The sequence below is a fragment of the Teleopsis dalmanni genome, chromosome 2, assembly GCF_002237135.1.
Source record: "Teleopsis dalmanni isolate 2A chromosome 2, ASM223713v2, whole genome shotgun sequence".
Taxonomy (NCBI): domain Eukaryota; kingdom Metazoa; phylum Arthropoda; class Insecta; order Diptera; family Diopsidae; genus Teleopsis; species Teleopsis dalmanni.
The window spans coordinates 73,751,749-73,770,833 of NC_051847.1; the positions used below are offsets into that span (position 1 = coordinate 73,751,749).

At 29.5% G+C, this 19,085-nt stretch overlaps 1 pseudogene; it reads left to right on the forward strand.

The window, feature by feature from the left end:
- The first annotated feature begins 2,961 nt into the window (after nucleotides 1-2,961).
- On the forward strand, nucleotides 2,962-16,303 carry LOC119684705 (annotated as a pseudogene).
- Nucleotides 16,304-19,085: the final 2,782 nt, after the last annotated feature.

A 19,085-nucleotide genomic window follows, 5' to 3' on the forward strand; every position in this document is an offset into this window, starting at 1 on the left:
TATTTTATGTGGTAAGAATAAAGTGTAACACAAAAACTTGGGCTAAGATCACAGTGCTCATTTGTAGCAGATGTCTATTATAGTTATTTACTTACTTACTTACTTACTGTAGTTCTCTTCTCCTGGTAAAGCATAGGGCCTCTTATCATATTCTAATGAGTTGTAAATCGATAACTTGGAAGGATGTTCTTTATTAATTTCACAGATTCGATCATGAAATACATTTGTTTATAATTCACTCTTCTCTTTAATGAAAGAAATTTTCTTTTGTGCCAATGCAATATCTAGAGTTTCATTTCGTATCGAATGATAAACCCAGATACTTCTCTAACACAGATTTGCCAGTCTTACTCTGAATTCTCAAATGTTGACCATAATCTTTGTTATTATTCGTCCTTTTAAAGTAACTTAATTTTTATATCCCTTTAAAAATCATGATCAATTAAATCATCCAATAGAACTATGCAGAAGAACTAATTGACATAATTTGAAAATAATCTTTAATAATCCCTAAAAGTGACCTAACCAATTTGAAGACCTAAGTAACAAACTATTACACAAATAAATAAAAGTTATTATAATTAGGTCTTCGAAAAAAAATTAATGATAAATTTTTCAGATTTTAGAGCATTACATATGTTTCAAAGAATATGATTCATTATATATATTTTTAATTATAATGTTCTAACTAATTCAAGTCGAAACTAAGCAATCATTGCCTTAAAATGTCAAATCAATGAAAATTTCCAGACTTGACTTATAAGTCCATATACTTAAAACTAATTTAATTAATTAAATTGCGTTCACACCAACACATAATTTTTTATTCTATTTTACTTTCATAAATTCGATTTTCTTCTAATTTTGTATATCGCTATTATAAAATCTAAGGAACATTGTCGAAATATATAATTACCACACACGGTATTACCTTGCAACAGTCCTTCAAAGGTCCTTCATTTATTTAATCGACTATATTCATACTCTTGCTCCGACCGATCTTCTTAGACTTATGAAGGAAACTAAATAATTCAAATTATAGTGGCCTATTCCTTTTTAGGGTACCTAGAATTTCTTTTGGCCTTAGAGAAATCAAAAAATTCTTGATATTCTTTACGTACACTTTTCAATTGAAAGTTTTACATAAAAATGTTGATCAATGTGACTTTAAATATCATCCGTTTTATCCTTCAAATTTAATAGAAACCAATTGGTTTTTTTATTTTAATACAGCACGATCTGGATACGAAAAGATAAATAATGATAAATAATAATAAATTTTATCACCATCTTCTGAATCTGCGTTTTCCTAATTCGGGCATAAGCATCAAGTATAATAATATAACGATAGGATAGAATACTTTATTACATCGATTCTAGGATTTCATCCATATCTGTTGAAAGGTTTAAAACTTAGTCAAATCTATAATATAGCATAATATACTATTTAAGTGTACATTTGGTAGCTGACTAAGACATTCTAAAACTATAATTTCTTGATTAAACATGTAAGGATCTGAAGAATTATAAAATTAGCTTTTGCAATCCTCCTAATAGCTGCAATATTAACCCATAAGGGCTATATATATGATACTGCAATGGTACCAAAGTTTTACCATAAAACTAATATCTCTGTATAGCATCTCAATTCGCGAAGATATAGGTATGATTGATTTTCTGAATATTAGTGTGGAGAACTTATGTGAATAAAGTGGGTCGTTAATGTCTTTACTAACTTATACCAATTAAAAATCAGATCTCTTTACCAAATTATTGTGAAAATAAATTTTACTAGATGTTTGCAAACCATTATCTGTCTACCACTCTTGTATATTGGAAGTTACAACAACAAAACTAAATTTTTAAAAAAACTTTATCTACATTATACGAGTATATAAATATTATTAAATTTAAATTCCAAATAAACTAAAAGTTTTGCTATTACTTATGTCCAATTTTAAAATAAATACTTTAATATAGACATATAGGTGACATTTGATCCTTTATGTGATATATTGATATTTGATACTTCAATGGTGAATTTGAAAACTCACCAATTTTTGTATCTTATTACCATCTCTGTGTTCTATTTCATGAAGAACATATCTGATTTAATAAAGCCCCATGTAAAAAGAGGTTTTAACCACATTTAAATGGTTAAAATTATAAAATCCTATCCTACTTTAGATATTTTAGTACATAATTAAATTTTTGAGGACCATTTTTTAGGTGATTCTGCTCATATTAATAATGAAATGTGCATTAAGTTACTCTAAGTTCCACTAAACTTAAAAACCGAAAACCGAAACTTCGTATCTTACCTAATACGAAGTGAAAAACAGGGGTTTGAATGTCATACTGAAATTTTGATGAATATGTATTATATTATATATAAAATATTGTAAATTGTAAATTAATACAACAACGTATAAGCAAACATCATAATCATTTCGTTCATCATTATGTATATTGTATTGTGATATTAATCAAGAAGCTTTGAAGTTTAATATGCAAATTATTTTGAAAGTAGATATTTAGATACTTGTTCCAGTTTCGTTAAGAAGTCATGTTGTTATTGTTTTGTTAAAGTTACAAATGTTCAAGTAATTAAAAGTATTTATTTGTTAATTAAAATATATAATATACATATATTAATATATATTTACATATTAGATTAACAAGTTTACAAAGTAGTTAAAAGCTTAATGCAATATAATACATAAACCTAGCAAAACAATATAACCACAAACTGAATATTTTCAACTTGTACCACAAATGAAACATTTGATTACTCTTAGCTCAAAGAGCAATATTAATAAAAATTGTAAAACATTCGATCTTTCCGCTTTCCATATGTAGTATTCCCAAATTTCTTCCTTATATATTTTTATTTTCTATATTAGTCCTTTGCACGCTCTTAACTCTCTATTCTATTTCTTTTCTATCTATTATACTAACACTACTTTTGTGATAATTAAATTGCATTTGGCACGTACTATTCCACACATATCATGCTAACAGCAATACAACATCCAATTACAGCGCCCTCAAGTCCTTCGCATCCGGGTCGCAAATTGCTTTATGCAAGTCGTGGCATGCGTGGTGGAAGCGTTGATCTACCCGACGAAATGGAGAAATCACAATCATCGGCCAGCACTTCACCATGTCCATCTCCCGTAAGACAATTTCAGGTATTTCTTTTTTATTTGTAGTTTTTTTATTGTTTTCACAATATTAGGAACTGGTAAACTTATTTAAAAAAATAAATACATTTAAAGAAATTAATAAATGTTTATTTAAATATTTAAATCATATATTAATTTTTTATTTTATTTAAAAATTTATAATAAATGTTTATTTAAATATTTCGATTTCTTATACATATTTAGTTTTTCCACAAATTTCCACAATAAGAACTTTTATTTAAACAGAAATATGTCAAAATTATTTCAGAAATCTCACCGACTTTTGCCGACCAATTTATATGTCATACTGTACAACTTCAAAGCACGCCATGCTGATGAACTCGATTTAAAGGCTGGTTATAAGGTAAGTTGCATTTACTAAAAACAATAGGAGTAAATAAAAAAACTCATAATATTACAAATGAAATATAATATATTATGTATAGGATGAAAATAAGATTCGTTGAAAAAAATTGTAATAGATTCTAAAAGATTGAGAAAACTAATATTATAATCCTTAGTTGTACAAATAAATTTAAAAAAAAAACTTAGTTTAAATATAGCTATATAGTTTATATATAGCTAATATATAATGTTATATTCCTTTTACATATCTCAGGGTTAGATTTCTTTATAAGTTAATAAATTAAAAGTAAGATCTTAATCATTACAATCGAAATATGGATGTGTAGCAAGTTTCCTTTCAAAATTCTGTAACTTGTCGCTAATAGCCCGCACTAAACCGAAGATGCGTCCCCTAAAATCAATACGGAAGAAGCCAAAAAGCCACACTAGGTCGTATATATTGTAATATATACACTTGGGTTTATTACTGGTTGTGTTAGTATAAAATCATAAGAACTTAATATTAATGCTACTACTTCTCATCTCTATTACTATATATTTATTTATTAACTATATATATGTATATATAAACTATATATAATAATAATTATATAAACTATTTCGAACCTTTAATAAAATTCTTTTCAATGATACGTTCTGCAATTCACTAAGATCCTCTAAAAAGTAAACCCCTACCCTAAGCTGAACAATGTCAAAGCATATGTTAAACACTTTCCTTATCTACGGAAGAAATATCTATTTCAATGCGTTAGATAGGGTTCAATGTATACTCTCAAAAAATACTCAATGTATACTCTCAAACATCACTCTTGTTGCCAACAATTACTGATGTTAACAAGCTCAAAGAATTAAAGTTATGAATTTTTCGAAGAATTCCTAATATTCCATGGATGAGTCATGGTACCAACAATGAAGTTTTACGAAGAATGAACTGTGATCACGAATTGTTAGCAAATATAAAGAGAACTAAAACAGCCTACCTAAAGCATATTATGAGAAATCCAAAATTGGAGCTTCTCGAAATAATTATTCAGGGAAAAAACGAAAAGAAACGCGGTATTGATAAGAAACAGTTTTCATAGCTCTGAAACATCCGTCAATGGACATCCGTCAATGGAATACGAGAAGTCGGCAACCTTTTATATATATATAGCTAGATGCAGATAACCATATGCAGAAATTGTAAAAAATTTGTAATTATGTTTATTCAAAGTTAGTTTAAACAATGTAGTTTCATATTACATGATCACCAATATTCGAAATGGAATTGGGAAATAAAGAAGAAGAAGTACAAGCAAACTTCCACATTTGTTTACTCGATGTTGATGGGATAATCAGACAATTAAAATGTGTGATATCGGTAGGGCAAGTTGCCTATTTAAGAGATTTATTCGAAATACTTATGTACTAATATAACTTGGCATCGAAAGTATGTTTGATGGCATTTAAGAATTTTAATTGATACATCCAGTCGCCTCATATACATATAGATTACATAGTACATCCAGTCGTCTCATATACAAATAGATTACAACGACTTTTCCATGTTGTTAATTTATTTAATTGATTCTAATATAAATTTATGAATGTTAAATATCTATTCAACTTTAGATGGCTTGGTTCGTGAAACTTTAATGAAAACCATAAAAAAAGTGAAAAATTATATGATTCCCAGGGTATTTGTAGCTAAATCAATTCCAAATTGTTTTTAACAAGACAAGTCATTTGTGATGAACTAATACACCTGATATGTAGCATTTAATCTTCATCAAATATTAAGGCAATATACAAATAAAATTGAAACGTTTTTTTAAATGTTTAAAATGATTTTCATTAAATTCACACAATCTTCGCATATCCTGTACTTTTTTGTATCAACCTGATTGCTCTTTGGGTCAAATTGCAGAGCTTGCATGTCGTCCTCTGCAAATATTTGTATTTGTTAAGCAATTTTTTTTACAAAATTTTTGTGCACACACAATCCAAAGGACTTTCCATGATATTCCCCATTCGACAAGCGAAATTTTTTGGTAAATTTTATTTATCAGTTTTGTGGTATTAACCCAAAATTTTTATTTGGGTTCGAAATAAACAACTGGGAAATGAACAATTTTACTTTTACTTATTTTATTTATTTATTTATTATTTATTTGATTTTTTTTTAAATAAATGTTTTTAAATTTTATACAAAAAAAGATTAAATATTTTAGTACTACAAACAAAGTGAACCGATTACTTGTTTATGTAAAGGTACTCGATTGGATTATTCGTTTAAAACAAATACGTATAGTTAAAACTTTTCTAACCAATATTCTTATTAGAAATATAACTTTACTAAAACAATGTATTTTTTATCAATATTTTGAAGAACTTAACTTCATTTCTTCGGACACCCTTTTAAAATAAGTTAACAGAAAAGTAAGTTAACGATGAGTATTCGCTCAATGGTGTTTTTAATATTATATATATGTTATGGGTTTTATAAAAGTAATCACTTTTAAAATTTTGAATTTATTTATCGACCTATTTGTTTATAAAATGTTTTTATATATTTTTTAATCCGACTATAGGTTACTTTTTGTTAAATAACTCAACATTTATTTAATATTTTTTAGTACATTCTATATTTCGACTCTCCTTGAGAGTCATCATCAGGATCACGATTTAACATAAATTAATATTATTAAAACTGTATCTACGTCATCCGGATCTATAACCACTTAATCATTATAATCACTTTTAGTAAATGAAAGCCAAGTTAGTGGAAAATACCACTTGCTATAACTTTGGGAAATTATTCCGTCCACTCTGAAGCGAAAACAATCACATGGCGGGGAAATCCATGAAATATATTTAGCGAAAAACGGGGTGTCAAAAAATCGCCAAATGGAAAACGATCCTAATTCAAAAAACTTCGAATATATTAATAACGATTCATTCGAATAGTACCAATTTTTAATCCATTAAATCATTATGTGTCTTCGTAATTTAATAAGATTAAAAGTTTTTTGTTTCAAAATTGATTTTTTTGCAAAATTTTGAATTTGCACCTGCGTACCCGTCCATGATATTGACGGAAAAATACACTTTTCTCTGCACATTAAAGGAGTCGTTCCTCGAAAATGTGGTTGAATATTTCAACAGGGCTAAGTACTAATCATCGATGAAAAATAATTAATGTCACCTGCTCGTCGAAAAACTGTGGCTATCACCTTTGCGGTCATCTTGTAAAGTCTTGTCTTCTTTGAAACCAATTCATTTAAATCAATTCTATTGCTATTTACTAATTATATGCGTTTCCACTATATAATCAATTTTTTGCTTAAGCAAGATATGATGCAATTATATATTGTATATTGTATACACTCGTATTCTTTTTTTTTCTATTTGTGTCATTTTTGTATATTTATTTACAATCTGTCCTGAAATAATAATTTTTTTTAAGTTGCCAGTTTTAAATTAGCAAAATCTTTTTATTATATTTTATTTATGTTATATACTTCAATACAAATTTACTTATTCTAGAAAACTTAATGAGTAAGTGCTTCGCAGTCTTCTCATTATTATCACCAAGGTTCAGATTTGAAATGTTATTATTTTAATTGGGCCTATCAAATCAAATTGTTGGCAATTTCACCTTCTTCATCCTTTATTCGAATAGGGAATAATGAGATGTTTATGTACATTAGCTTTTGAAACATTAAGCAGAGCATTTACTTAACCTCGCAGTGTTTTTTTTTATTGGTAACACTAAAGAATTTCATTATCAGATTGATTTTCAGTCCCCATTATCTGTTGACTATATCTTCACACAGTTTATTTTATTGCTTGGTGGACACAAAAATCTTTTTGGTTTAGAAAGTTTAACTCAATAATCAGTATATTTATTTAATTTTTGAATTAAAGTGAGCTTTCCATAGTAGAATATTGCCATAACAAAAAAGCTATGGAACAATTGATTAATGAACAGTAATCCTAAGCTTCAAAATTGGCAGGATATGAATTCAACCCTTGGTAAATTAAATAATAACACGAATAATTAAATGTAACAAATATTTCCGGAACCATTGATGATGGGTACTTGGCAATAATTGCAGCAGCTGTATGGTCAGTCGAAAATTTAATTAATAAAAATTAAATAAAAATTTTTGTTGTTGCAATTCACTACTGTTCGAAATCTTTGTATTAAATACAATAGAATTCTATTAAATAAAATAGTCACTGTCGTCATAACTGACGTTAAAGTCAAATTTAATCTTTAAAATATTTTATTGTCATTTTGCTTTTATAAGAGTTTTTCAGAGTATTTACGTTCTTAATATATAAATATAGTAAGAACTCCATTAAGTTACTTTAATATATAAAAAAATCTGTTGAAAAATATTTTATTTAAACTCTTCATCTTAAAGTTAAGGTCACTTTCAAATTAAAGCTAGGTACTTTAAGTTCTTTTTATAGCAATAAAACCAAGTTTCAGGTCAACTGAACTAAGAATATAGATTATCTGATTAGCTTCCTCATATAACAAGTTAATGCCTAAATAGATGTGTCGATAGCACTAGTTACATCAATTATTTTGTTTTCAAACACGGCTGCTTTAAAAGTCTGTAGATGATGCGTACTGAGATACTTTCTCGTAGAACTCTTTTTAAGAGTTAAGAGTTATGAAGAAGAGTATGAATCTCACTTTTTTGTTGCACCCAGAAGAATGACTTTATTAGTAAGTTGTGTGGCGCAGGAAACCAACTCTTTATCTTGAATAATATGTCACCATATTAAACTCTGTCTATTGAATTGACATATTGAATTGCGAGTTGAATATTAAAAAATTACTGCAGTTTTTTTTTATTAACAATTATTAACAAAAGCAAACAATTTAATCAAATTCAATTTAATAACATATGAGCGGATTTGTAAAAAGTTTCAATGCAAGATTTCTCTAAATTAAGTCAAAAAACTGAACATATTATTGTTATGGTTAAAGGATGTGACACTGTGACCATTAGGTCTATTGTGCCTCAAAGTGCACGCATACTTTAATGACAAACAAACAGACATTGTAAAATTTATTAGCATAGATTAGTATAAGTGCAGTTTATAGAGTCCGACATCTCATTCAGTGCGTTGCATGCAACTTCACAAACAATATTTCATTTTTTGATAACAAAATTTGGTATTACGGATGCTGCAATACCATTTGCATAAAGTTAGTTGGTTGGTAGATGATAACATCAACCAATATCATTTATATTCAAACTTGGTCTGTCTATAAATTACGAAACAGTTCCTATGCACAATTTCATGCGATTAGCTCTGTTATCGAGCAAACTACTGGTGTTTATATAGGCAGCTGTAGATAAATCATTTAATCCTGATTAATATGTTGTTTAAGAAGACTTAATATGCCATTTATTCACATTAGCGGCCGTAAATAAATTATTTTATATCCATATATTGTTTAAAAATAATTTAATGAACCACTTACTCGACATCAATAGGAAAGATAGAAAACTATATAATCTGATACAAATATGCAGTCGAATTGTTTTTTGAAGTGTGTACGTTAAAATTTTGATATACCTTCTGCTCAAAAAGTATCCGGATTTTTTTATTTGTTAACTACTTCTTAAGTAATAGACCTTTTTCAAAAAATTTTTTTTGTTATGTTGCTACACCCTTTCTTGACATATGGTACAAATTTGAGCACCATCTGTCAATTAGTTTGTTAACAGCAGCTGTTAATGTGAGACTATCTCAAGTGCATTTAGCGATTTTTACTATGGAAACTATGGCACCACTGTCATCGCTGAGGCACCATATTCGCCAGATCTAGCGCCGTGCGACTTTTTCTTGCTCCCGAACTCAAATTGCCCCTTCGTGGTAAGCGTTTTGAGTCGATTGAATCGGTAAAAGAGAATTCACTGAAGGAACTAAAAGCCATACCTTCACGGGCCTACGAAAAGTTTATGAAAGATTAGGTTAAGCGTTGGCATATGTGTATCGCTTCAGAAGGAGCATATTTTGAAGGAGATAAAATAAATTTGGAATAAAATTTAAATTTGTATGTTTTATTTACAAAATCCCAGTACTTTTAAAATTTATATACTATATACATTTTAAAAATATTTTTGTTATAAAGTTTTATTTTTAAATTCTAACAAATTCGTTGCCTTCGAGTATTCCTGCTATAAATTCGGTTAAACGATATTTTCTATATTTGCATATCCGAATATTATTTATTTATTCCCAATGGATCAAATCGCTTTACAATGAAGCATTGCTTGCAAATGGTAAAATTAAATTTTTTATTATTTAATAAATTCTGTTATAAATCTGAATTGATGATTTCGAATTTGGGAAGATTTATTTCGATTTAAATTTGCATAAACTTTTGTTTTAATTTATTCTGTGATATTTTTTTTATTTTTTCATTTACCACATAAGAATGATTATTTGTACAGTTGCCAATTTTATGGCCTGACATGTAAACACAAAGGAAAATATTGCATATAAACAAAGCATAGTTACTGAGTACTTGTCATCAAAGTGAAACATTTATTATAGAACCATGGAAAGCAAAAATATAAAAAAAATATGAAGACTGAGCTCTGAGCTCCGAGCTCCAAACAATTGAACATGACACAATTTTACTTTAGCACTTGGCAATTTTGTATTTTGTATTGCCGGCAGCATTAATCTCAGTCATTACCAGCAGTCAGTCAATGTGAAAACCGTTAAGTGGATACAAAAATAACGGAACAAGTTCCAGGAAACGGAAAACAGAGGAAAACGAATGATGCAACGCCATAAGAAGACAGCAGCCAACAGCCAAGAGCTAAGGAATTGTCTGGCGTGTCTGCATCATTGCTCACTGCCATTCACTTTTTCATGATATATAAATTAGCCAACGACTTGCCATACGGAAAAAGCCATAAGGATACGTTTGATAAATACTTAAAATGCGATAAAAGGCAAACTGCTTACACCAGCTAAATCCGACTTGATTAGCAGTAAAACTTTACATTGTAACAGCATTTATCCCAATTAAACCATGAGTAAACTTCATTAATAAAGGAAAAATTACTTTGAATACGAGTATAGTAAAACTTCATTAATTTGCTTATAATTTTATCGGAAGAATGGAATAGTTTAAGAGGAAAGATACTTTGCAACAAAAATAAATATTAATTACACATCCCGTGTATTGAGATGCTTTTTAGTAACTTGGGGTTAACTACTAGCGTCTGTTGAAATGCTCCTGTTGTCGAAGATTGAAGATTCTGTGAAACATTGAGAATCTTCTTCCCATTTCTGGGATCTGAGGTCTTAGATCAAGTTGTCTATAGCACCAAGTTCTCCGAACTCTCTTTAGAGATTAATAGCACAATAGAACTCATAAGTCGCAGTACACCATTGTCCCATTAACTTGCGGTTCTAAGCAGAATGAAACTCCAAAACCGTATCATAGTTACCATTGTTAAACAAAACTTGGTATTCTAAGTAATTTGTGGTAATGTAGACATGATAATTAAATTATTTGTTATTTTTTTTCATAATTGGTGTTGAACTACATGTGAAAATAAAAATATCTTTTAAAATCGAAACTATAGGACACCAAAACGTGCAGATTCTCCGAAATGCAGCGAATTATCTCTCCATTAAATTAAGGTCTAAGATGTTGTGCTAGGTATATTAGGTTTGTCAGTAGCCATAAATTATTCGAATTAGCATAAAAAGCTGTTTCCAAAGATGGATAACACACTGGACTTCATAAGTTCTGGTGCATAATTATTCCATTAAACTTGATGTTTTAAGCACAATGGAACTCAAAAATCATAGTACATTATTTTCCCGTTAAACTTGGAGTTCTAAACACTTTGTGTTAATATAAACATGAAATTTCAACAAATTTCTTATTTTTCCATGTTTGATATTGAACTCCGAATAAAAATTAAAATATCAAAGGTAAAAAATTCTACAAATTCTGTAAAATACCAAGAATCTTCTACCCATTTCAAAAGTGTGAGGTCTAGGATCTTCAAGCAAGAGATATTGAGTTTGTCAATAGCCATGAATTGTTCGATTTAGTTAAAAAAACTCTCTTTAGGGATAAATAACCAAAAACCAAAAACGGGGCCACTGAAAACCATTTCAGGAATCTGATTTCAAAGATCTTGTGCTAAGAGATATTAGATTTGTGAGTGCCCCTAAGTTGTTTAAATTAGTTCAAAAAAAAACTCCGCAGGAATATGTAGTACAACAGTACAACTTGCTATTCTTTAGAAATACTCCTCATAGTTAAATTAAAAATTTATTATTGTCTAAAATAAAATAAACAACTGTTCATTTGTTACCTACTCCTTCTCTATTTACAGGTTACTGTTATAGATACATCCGATCCAGATTGGTGGAAAGGCAAAGTACTTGGACGTGTTGGTTATTTTCCATCCAAGTATTGTGTACGATTGAGTGCCAATGAAAAACCCTTACAGGTTACGCACAATTTACAAGTTTCAGATGGCGAACGTGGTGAAAATATGACACTGTTAAGAGATCAAATCGTAATACAGGTGAGTTACTCATAATCAGATTCAGCGCTCCATAATTACTTCACATCCTGTAATTATTAAATTCATTCTCCTATTTAGGCTGGTGATGAAGTCAATGGTATGGTGAAAGTGCGTTCAGCTGACAATCGTCAAGGTTATTGTCCGATAAAATATCTGCAAGAGGTGTGACAGCCAGAAGAGCCGCCAGAAGAACGCGATAAACCGCAAAAATCATCGTTTTCCTCAAAGCTGTTAGACAAAACAAAACGTAGAATTAGAATAGTTATTAACGAGAACGGTGATAGAAAGACCAATTATAATAATCTCAGTAAAGAAAAATCTTCAGATGATATAAAGAACATAAACATCGATTATAATGCTGACTATAGTCTAAGTAATGGCCTTGCTTATGGTGGTAGAAATAAAAATGATAAAAATTGGGAAAATTGGGAGCGCATACGTGAACAAAAATTAGAAAAAATGAAAAATATATGCTTTGAGAGTTATCGTCAATCGAAGCGGGATAGAATGCAACAGGCTAAACCAAAACCCAAACAGCTTGACCCAACCTGGTACACAGACAATATATATTCAAATCATTCGGAAGATTTGGATGACTATGTTCCGGATTGCATAAAATATGGTACATATAGAAAGCTTCGTAACATACGCGAACAAGATGAGTTCTATGCAGATAATAATTTGTTTGAAACGCCTGATACCAGAGAACGTAGAGGTGAGGGTGAAGGTTCTCCAGGCTATGGGTTACAACGTTCTACCAGCTGTAAAGAATTTCAATATCCGAAAGTGCAGAGTTGTAGCTTTAGCGGTAATGTTTATGAAAGTGGTGGTACTGCAACGCTTGGTGCTGCCCCAACACCTACATCTATACTTAAAAAGCATAGCAATGTGCCCAAATCATATTCATTCAGTGCCACTTCCAAGACTGCACCTTTCGATGTAATGGATTATGATTTACCTCGAGCTGCTAATACACGTCGTGAAAAACAAGAAGCTTTTCGGAAATCCATGGGTTATTATATCAGTAATAGTTTAGATGAAAGCACATTAACATATGGCCATGACGTTTGTGATACACATATATGCTGTGCCCGCGAACACTGCACAAGTGCCAAATGCCTATTAGATGATATTTATCCCAGTTATGCGGGGACTCATCATGGTTGGCGTCGTGGTGAATCGCTGGGTTTGTATGGCGCTAGTGCCAGTGGTGGTAGCAACAGAAACCTGCATACCGCCACCGACTGGATTGAGGATAGAAACAATCATCGTGTGGCAACGGCCTCGCGCTACTCGCTGCATGCAGCACGTGAACGTGAGCAGCCACTGCCGCCGCCACCCACGATGATATGTTGCTGTGCCAACGATGACTATTGCTACCACCGCCAGCAACAGCACCATACAGCCAGGCCACGTTCACGTCTTTACTGCCCTGGTCATCATCCGGCCGCCGAAGAAGAGGAGCATATGCACTGCCGCGCCATGTCTTACGATACAGACTTAGAACATTATATTCGTGATGAGCGTGAGCGTCTTATGATGCAAGACAAATTTTTAGACGAAGATGAACGCTACTTAGCCAGTGCAGGACCGAGTACGCAATATTATCGAAGACCAGCACGCAGTAAATCGTTACTAGAAGTACAACCACCTAGTCGTTATGATGATGACACGTGTTCTGACTCCACTGAAATGGATCTCGAAGATTTTAGCATAGATTTAGAAAGATATTGGGAAGAATTGGAAAAAGCACCGAGTCCCATCGACATAGATATGCAGCGCCGCAACATGCATAGTAATCTCAAAGTGAAAAACGTTAATGTGGGCTGCTATAATAATGGCCAACCAATAGATATGCACGATAGGGAACACGAACGTATGATGATTAAAAAATCCTTACTTGAAGGCATGCCATCACCTCCGCAAATTGAATCTACTACAGTTCCTTCTACTTCAAAGAAACACGGTATTAACAACGCAACTGATTTTCATTTTTTTGATCATGCTAGCTCGCCCCTGCATCGCTCCTATAACTACGGTCATAAAGTCTATCCAGCAACAGATACTTTGCCATCCTACAAATACAATAATTTTTATCCTGAAGAAACCGTACAAACGCAACAGCCCACATCTGGTGGGCATCATCCATCAGCGGGCGGGCACTCTGCACTAAGTCTGATTAATAATATTTTCTCCATTTATAAACCCAACAAATACTCACCAAACAATTGCCAAATGAATGTTGCAAGTAAACCTGATCCTTGCAAAAAATTCAATATGCCCAATGCTGCAAGATCAATGGGAACATCACGTCATGGCGAATACATGCACTCTATGAAGCGTCCATTAATCGTTAGCTCCGAACAGCCACATTTCAAAATAATTCCCGAAAAAACTGGTCTTAAAATCTCGCCGCTATACAATTACGACGACTACAGTGAAAAATCACAAGTGCAACATAAATTCAGCAGTTCAGCACGGCCTCTTGTGCTTCCACACTGATGGTGCTGGACCTTCCCGTGGTATGGAGATTGTTAAAAATGAACGCTGAAGCGCACAAATCAATTCACAACGGTGAGCAGAAAGACTAGCTTTGTGAACTCTCTCACTGTAGTATCGACATCATTTATAATAATTCGTACATCGTCTATTCATCTCACGTCTTCTTTAGTAATCACAACTAGTGTGTATGAGATGGTCAAGGATTTTGGTTTAGTCATGATCAAGTTTGCAAACAGCTCCTGAAATGATGATGTGAACGTAACATTTTTATGCACTGAAATATGGAAGATGATGGTACCGAAATGATGTTCTGATAAACGCGTAACAATGCCATACCATAGGAAAACTAATTTATGGTTATTATTTTGTCTGTTAAGTGAATTTTCAAATAAATTTTATGGAGAACTGCTAAAGGAATAATGGAGCTGCAACAGGATTTGCATATTATTCCACCGATATTAACGATGACAACTAAAGTTACTGAAACGAATTTAATTTCCTATGAAACATCTTTTTTACTGTGTGGTTTGAACTTAGGAATTGTATCTATAAAAAACTGAACTCTTAGAAATGCGAATGAAGGCACTATACACTCTTTGTAGATTGATTGTTATGAATGATATTCAAATACGTTAAGGTGAGTTCCAATATTCTTTAAATGCGGTGTTGGGTTTAGTTAAGGTTTTGGAGTGCTCTTAAGGGTGCTGTTATAATTTTTATAACGAAATATTATAATACTAATTCGAATCTTTCTTTTTACTAAGTGTCTGAAATGTTTTTACTTTCCCCTAAAATGTATTTAAATGGCAAAATAAGCATATCTTTTTGTGAGATAGTTTTTACCTGCAGATTGAAAGATTAGAGATGGAGATATCGCTTCTTAATGAAACAGCAAATTAATTAATTAAGTTAAATATTTTCCCTAAAAAAAGATCTCTTCAATGAATGAAAGAAAAGGAAAAAAAATTTCATTAAGCCATTCGCAAATATCAGACGTGCTTCATACAATAAATATTCTATAAAACATAGATTTTAACAATTGATCCTATATAGTAATAATCTTGATAACAGTAATTTAACATCTTTAAATGTTTATGTATAATAATACGCTTGAGAACAAAAAATCATTTTATATAGACGGAAAGTTATAACCCATTAACTAATCGACTCAATGATTAATCTCAATAGTTCTCTATCTCAGTACTGCTGTAGGATCCGCACTTTTGATAACCGCACCAAATATCGTATTTCGGAACTTCATTACTTATTGAATTTTAGAAGAAATTAAAAATATTCCCTCATTCGTTCCACTTGAAGGCTACGTTCTTGAATGTCATAATGCCAGACCAACATTTTGAACAAATCAACATAAATAAGATAGTGTGAGAACATTTTACGTATGAATGGTCTTTTCTCATAAAAATTGATATCATACCATTATAAATAGGAAATATTAAGTCTAAACGATATGATATGATTCCCAAATCATATCCAAACCAATCCCAAAACCCAAATCAAAAATATAAACAATATTCCATAAAGAAGTTTGAAACGAAATAGACTATAAATGTTTTATTTTTGTTAGGGTAAGTAGTCGTGGTCCTAAAAATTAAACGTAACAGTTTAAATATATTCATTACTATTATGTTCAGGGGTCATTATGGTAACTTTTTAACCGATCTTCAGATTTTTATCTATATATTCAACATAACATATATAAATAATAATAAAAAAAAATCATTTTAAATACATTTAATTAGTTGATCGTTAACATATCATGACTTAAACTTTTTGTATCCAAGAATAGTAAAAACCAACTTCCCAACACTATTCTAGTTCATATATGTCATTAAGCCGAATAAATAAGCTTGCGTGCTTATTTTCTGCGTATATTTTTATACGGAGTATTTGTGGTAAACTTGCATAGGTTTACTACCCTAGAAAGTATTATGAACTAACCCATGACCCGTGACTTGACAACTACTTCTCATCCATTATTACATATTGGGAATATATAATCCTATGATTAGTTATAACTTTTTTACATTTTTTTGATATCCGCTATATAATTGTTATAACATAAATTCGATGTTAGACCACTTTGGATAAGATAAGGTCTTCAACGTTTTAAACAGTCTTTTACTCTTAATCATTAAGTGGTGTTGAATTTATTTTTTTAGTATTTTTGGATTACCACATTTGTTTAAATAAAAAAACATTTCATACCCAACTCAACGAATTTTCTGAGCTCCTTCTGAGAAGCATAAGGCCTATACTATGCTTTGTTATACTTAGCTCAAAATATCTTATTAGGGATAGGGAATAAATTTTAATATTTACAGTTTTCGTTTCGATCACATTTTAGGAATAAAAAAATGTTTATAATATACTAATTTTGACGTCTGTAGAAGTAAACACAGGGCGTGGAATATATTTCAGAGGTTATCTAAACTATTGTTTACTATTCACTTCATTCGATACTACACCGTCTCCAAGAATTCCATTTTATGGACTGTCATAATAATCCTTGAATTATAATAGTATTAATTGCGGACACCGCTAAAGATTCAGTAATTTACAGCAGTTGTAATACTTAATATTATAATATTTAACGTAATACTTAATACATTTGCTTCAGAAGGAATTGAAGGGAATATATGGTATCATATTTGAATGAGATTATATAGTTTTACAAAGCGGGTGAAAATGAAATATTATAAAAGAACTTTGTCGTAAGATGTTCAGTTCAGAAAAATAATTTCGATTAATACATATACATAAACATAATTAGTACAAAACTTGATCGAAAGTACTATGGACGATACTAAGGTCGTAGTGCGTCTCAGCACTGTGAGCTTGGGTCCACATCATTTGTTGTCCCCAAAATGTTTTCCACAAGAAACTTAAGGTATATCTTATAAAAATTAAGGATTAATTTGTTGTAGATTTTTTAATACCTCGTTTCTCCAGTTCAATCACCTTAAAAAAGATGTTTCTAAAATGAATTCGCTTTATCGATAAATCCATTTTTTTTCAAAAACTACAAAAACAAAACGTAATTAAAGCGCTCAAAAATTTTTCCAATTTTTTTTTATAGAATGTTTTATGTAAAACTAAATAAAAATAAAATGTAAAAGTATAAAAAAAAATTTAAAAAAAATATTTATATATCTATATAAAAAGAAGCAATCATATTCATGAGATTCTTATAATCAATCAACTTCATACAACAACTTTTGAAATATAATATTAAAATACGATCTTTTCTAGCAATCCTAAGACAAAACTTTTCTATTTTTTATACCGAAAACTTTTATATTTTTTCAAAACAGAACAAAAAAAAGAATTTTATAAAATTATTTTTTTAAACTTTCATTAACAACAAATTCGTTTTTACTACTAAAATAATTATTTTAAAATATGTAAGTAAAATATTCATATTCATATATATGAAAAATAACTCTTATAACGAAAACTTTTTAAAAATACACTGACAGAATTTTTTGTAGCACTTTGTAATTTTTTTTAGCACAGCTTAATGTTAAATGTTGGATTATTTATAAAATAAAAAATTATAAAAAATAAAAAATTATATAAAATAAAAAATTATAAAAAATAAAAAATTATATAAAATAAAAAATTATATAAAAATAAAATAGAAATAAATAATAATAAGAACATAATTAAATATAAGTTAATTTTATTATATACATATAAAAAAATATTATAATTTAATTGATAAATATATGTATATACATATGTATATGAATAGTAATCGCTTTTTATAGTGTATCCACGGGCCTTATTTTTCAACAAAGCTAATTAAAATTTATAAAGTAAATTAGTTAAATATATTAAATCGATATATGTATGTGAATGCTTGTGCATGATTAACTACTGAATATAAATTAAGAATTTATTTATTATGAGATGAGTTAATTATATAATATATAAATAAATATTGTATATGTGAATGTAAAAAGGTTAGAGAAAAAATTTAATAAGGCCACAAACATTTTCTAAAACAAAGTTTTAAAAAATTTTTATGAAAGCTGAACTTTTATCCGTGCAAACGCATATATGCAAAATATTAAATAGGAATAAATAATAATAAATATTTACAATCTAAAAATTTATAAAATAAGAAATATCTATATACGAGTACGTACTATATATGATCATACTATATATGCATACGATGTATAACACATACTTATAGCTTAGGATAAATAGTTATTTTGTAGTAATGAAGATCAAATTATTGTATTATTTTAAACTTATTTTATAAATTTTTTTATTAGTTTTTTTTATTTTTTTATAATTTTATATTTATTATAATTTTTTTTTTGTCTTAAATTGTATATAATTATTTTCTTGATTTAGGTTGAGACAACAAAAGCTTTTGATAAATAATTTTTATTCAAAATTAATTATTTTATTTCACTAAAAAATTTTATTTCTA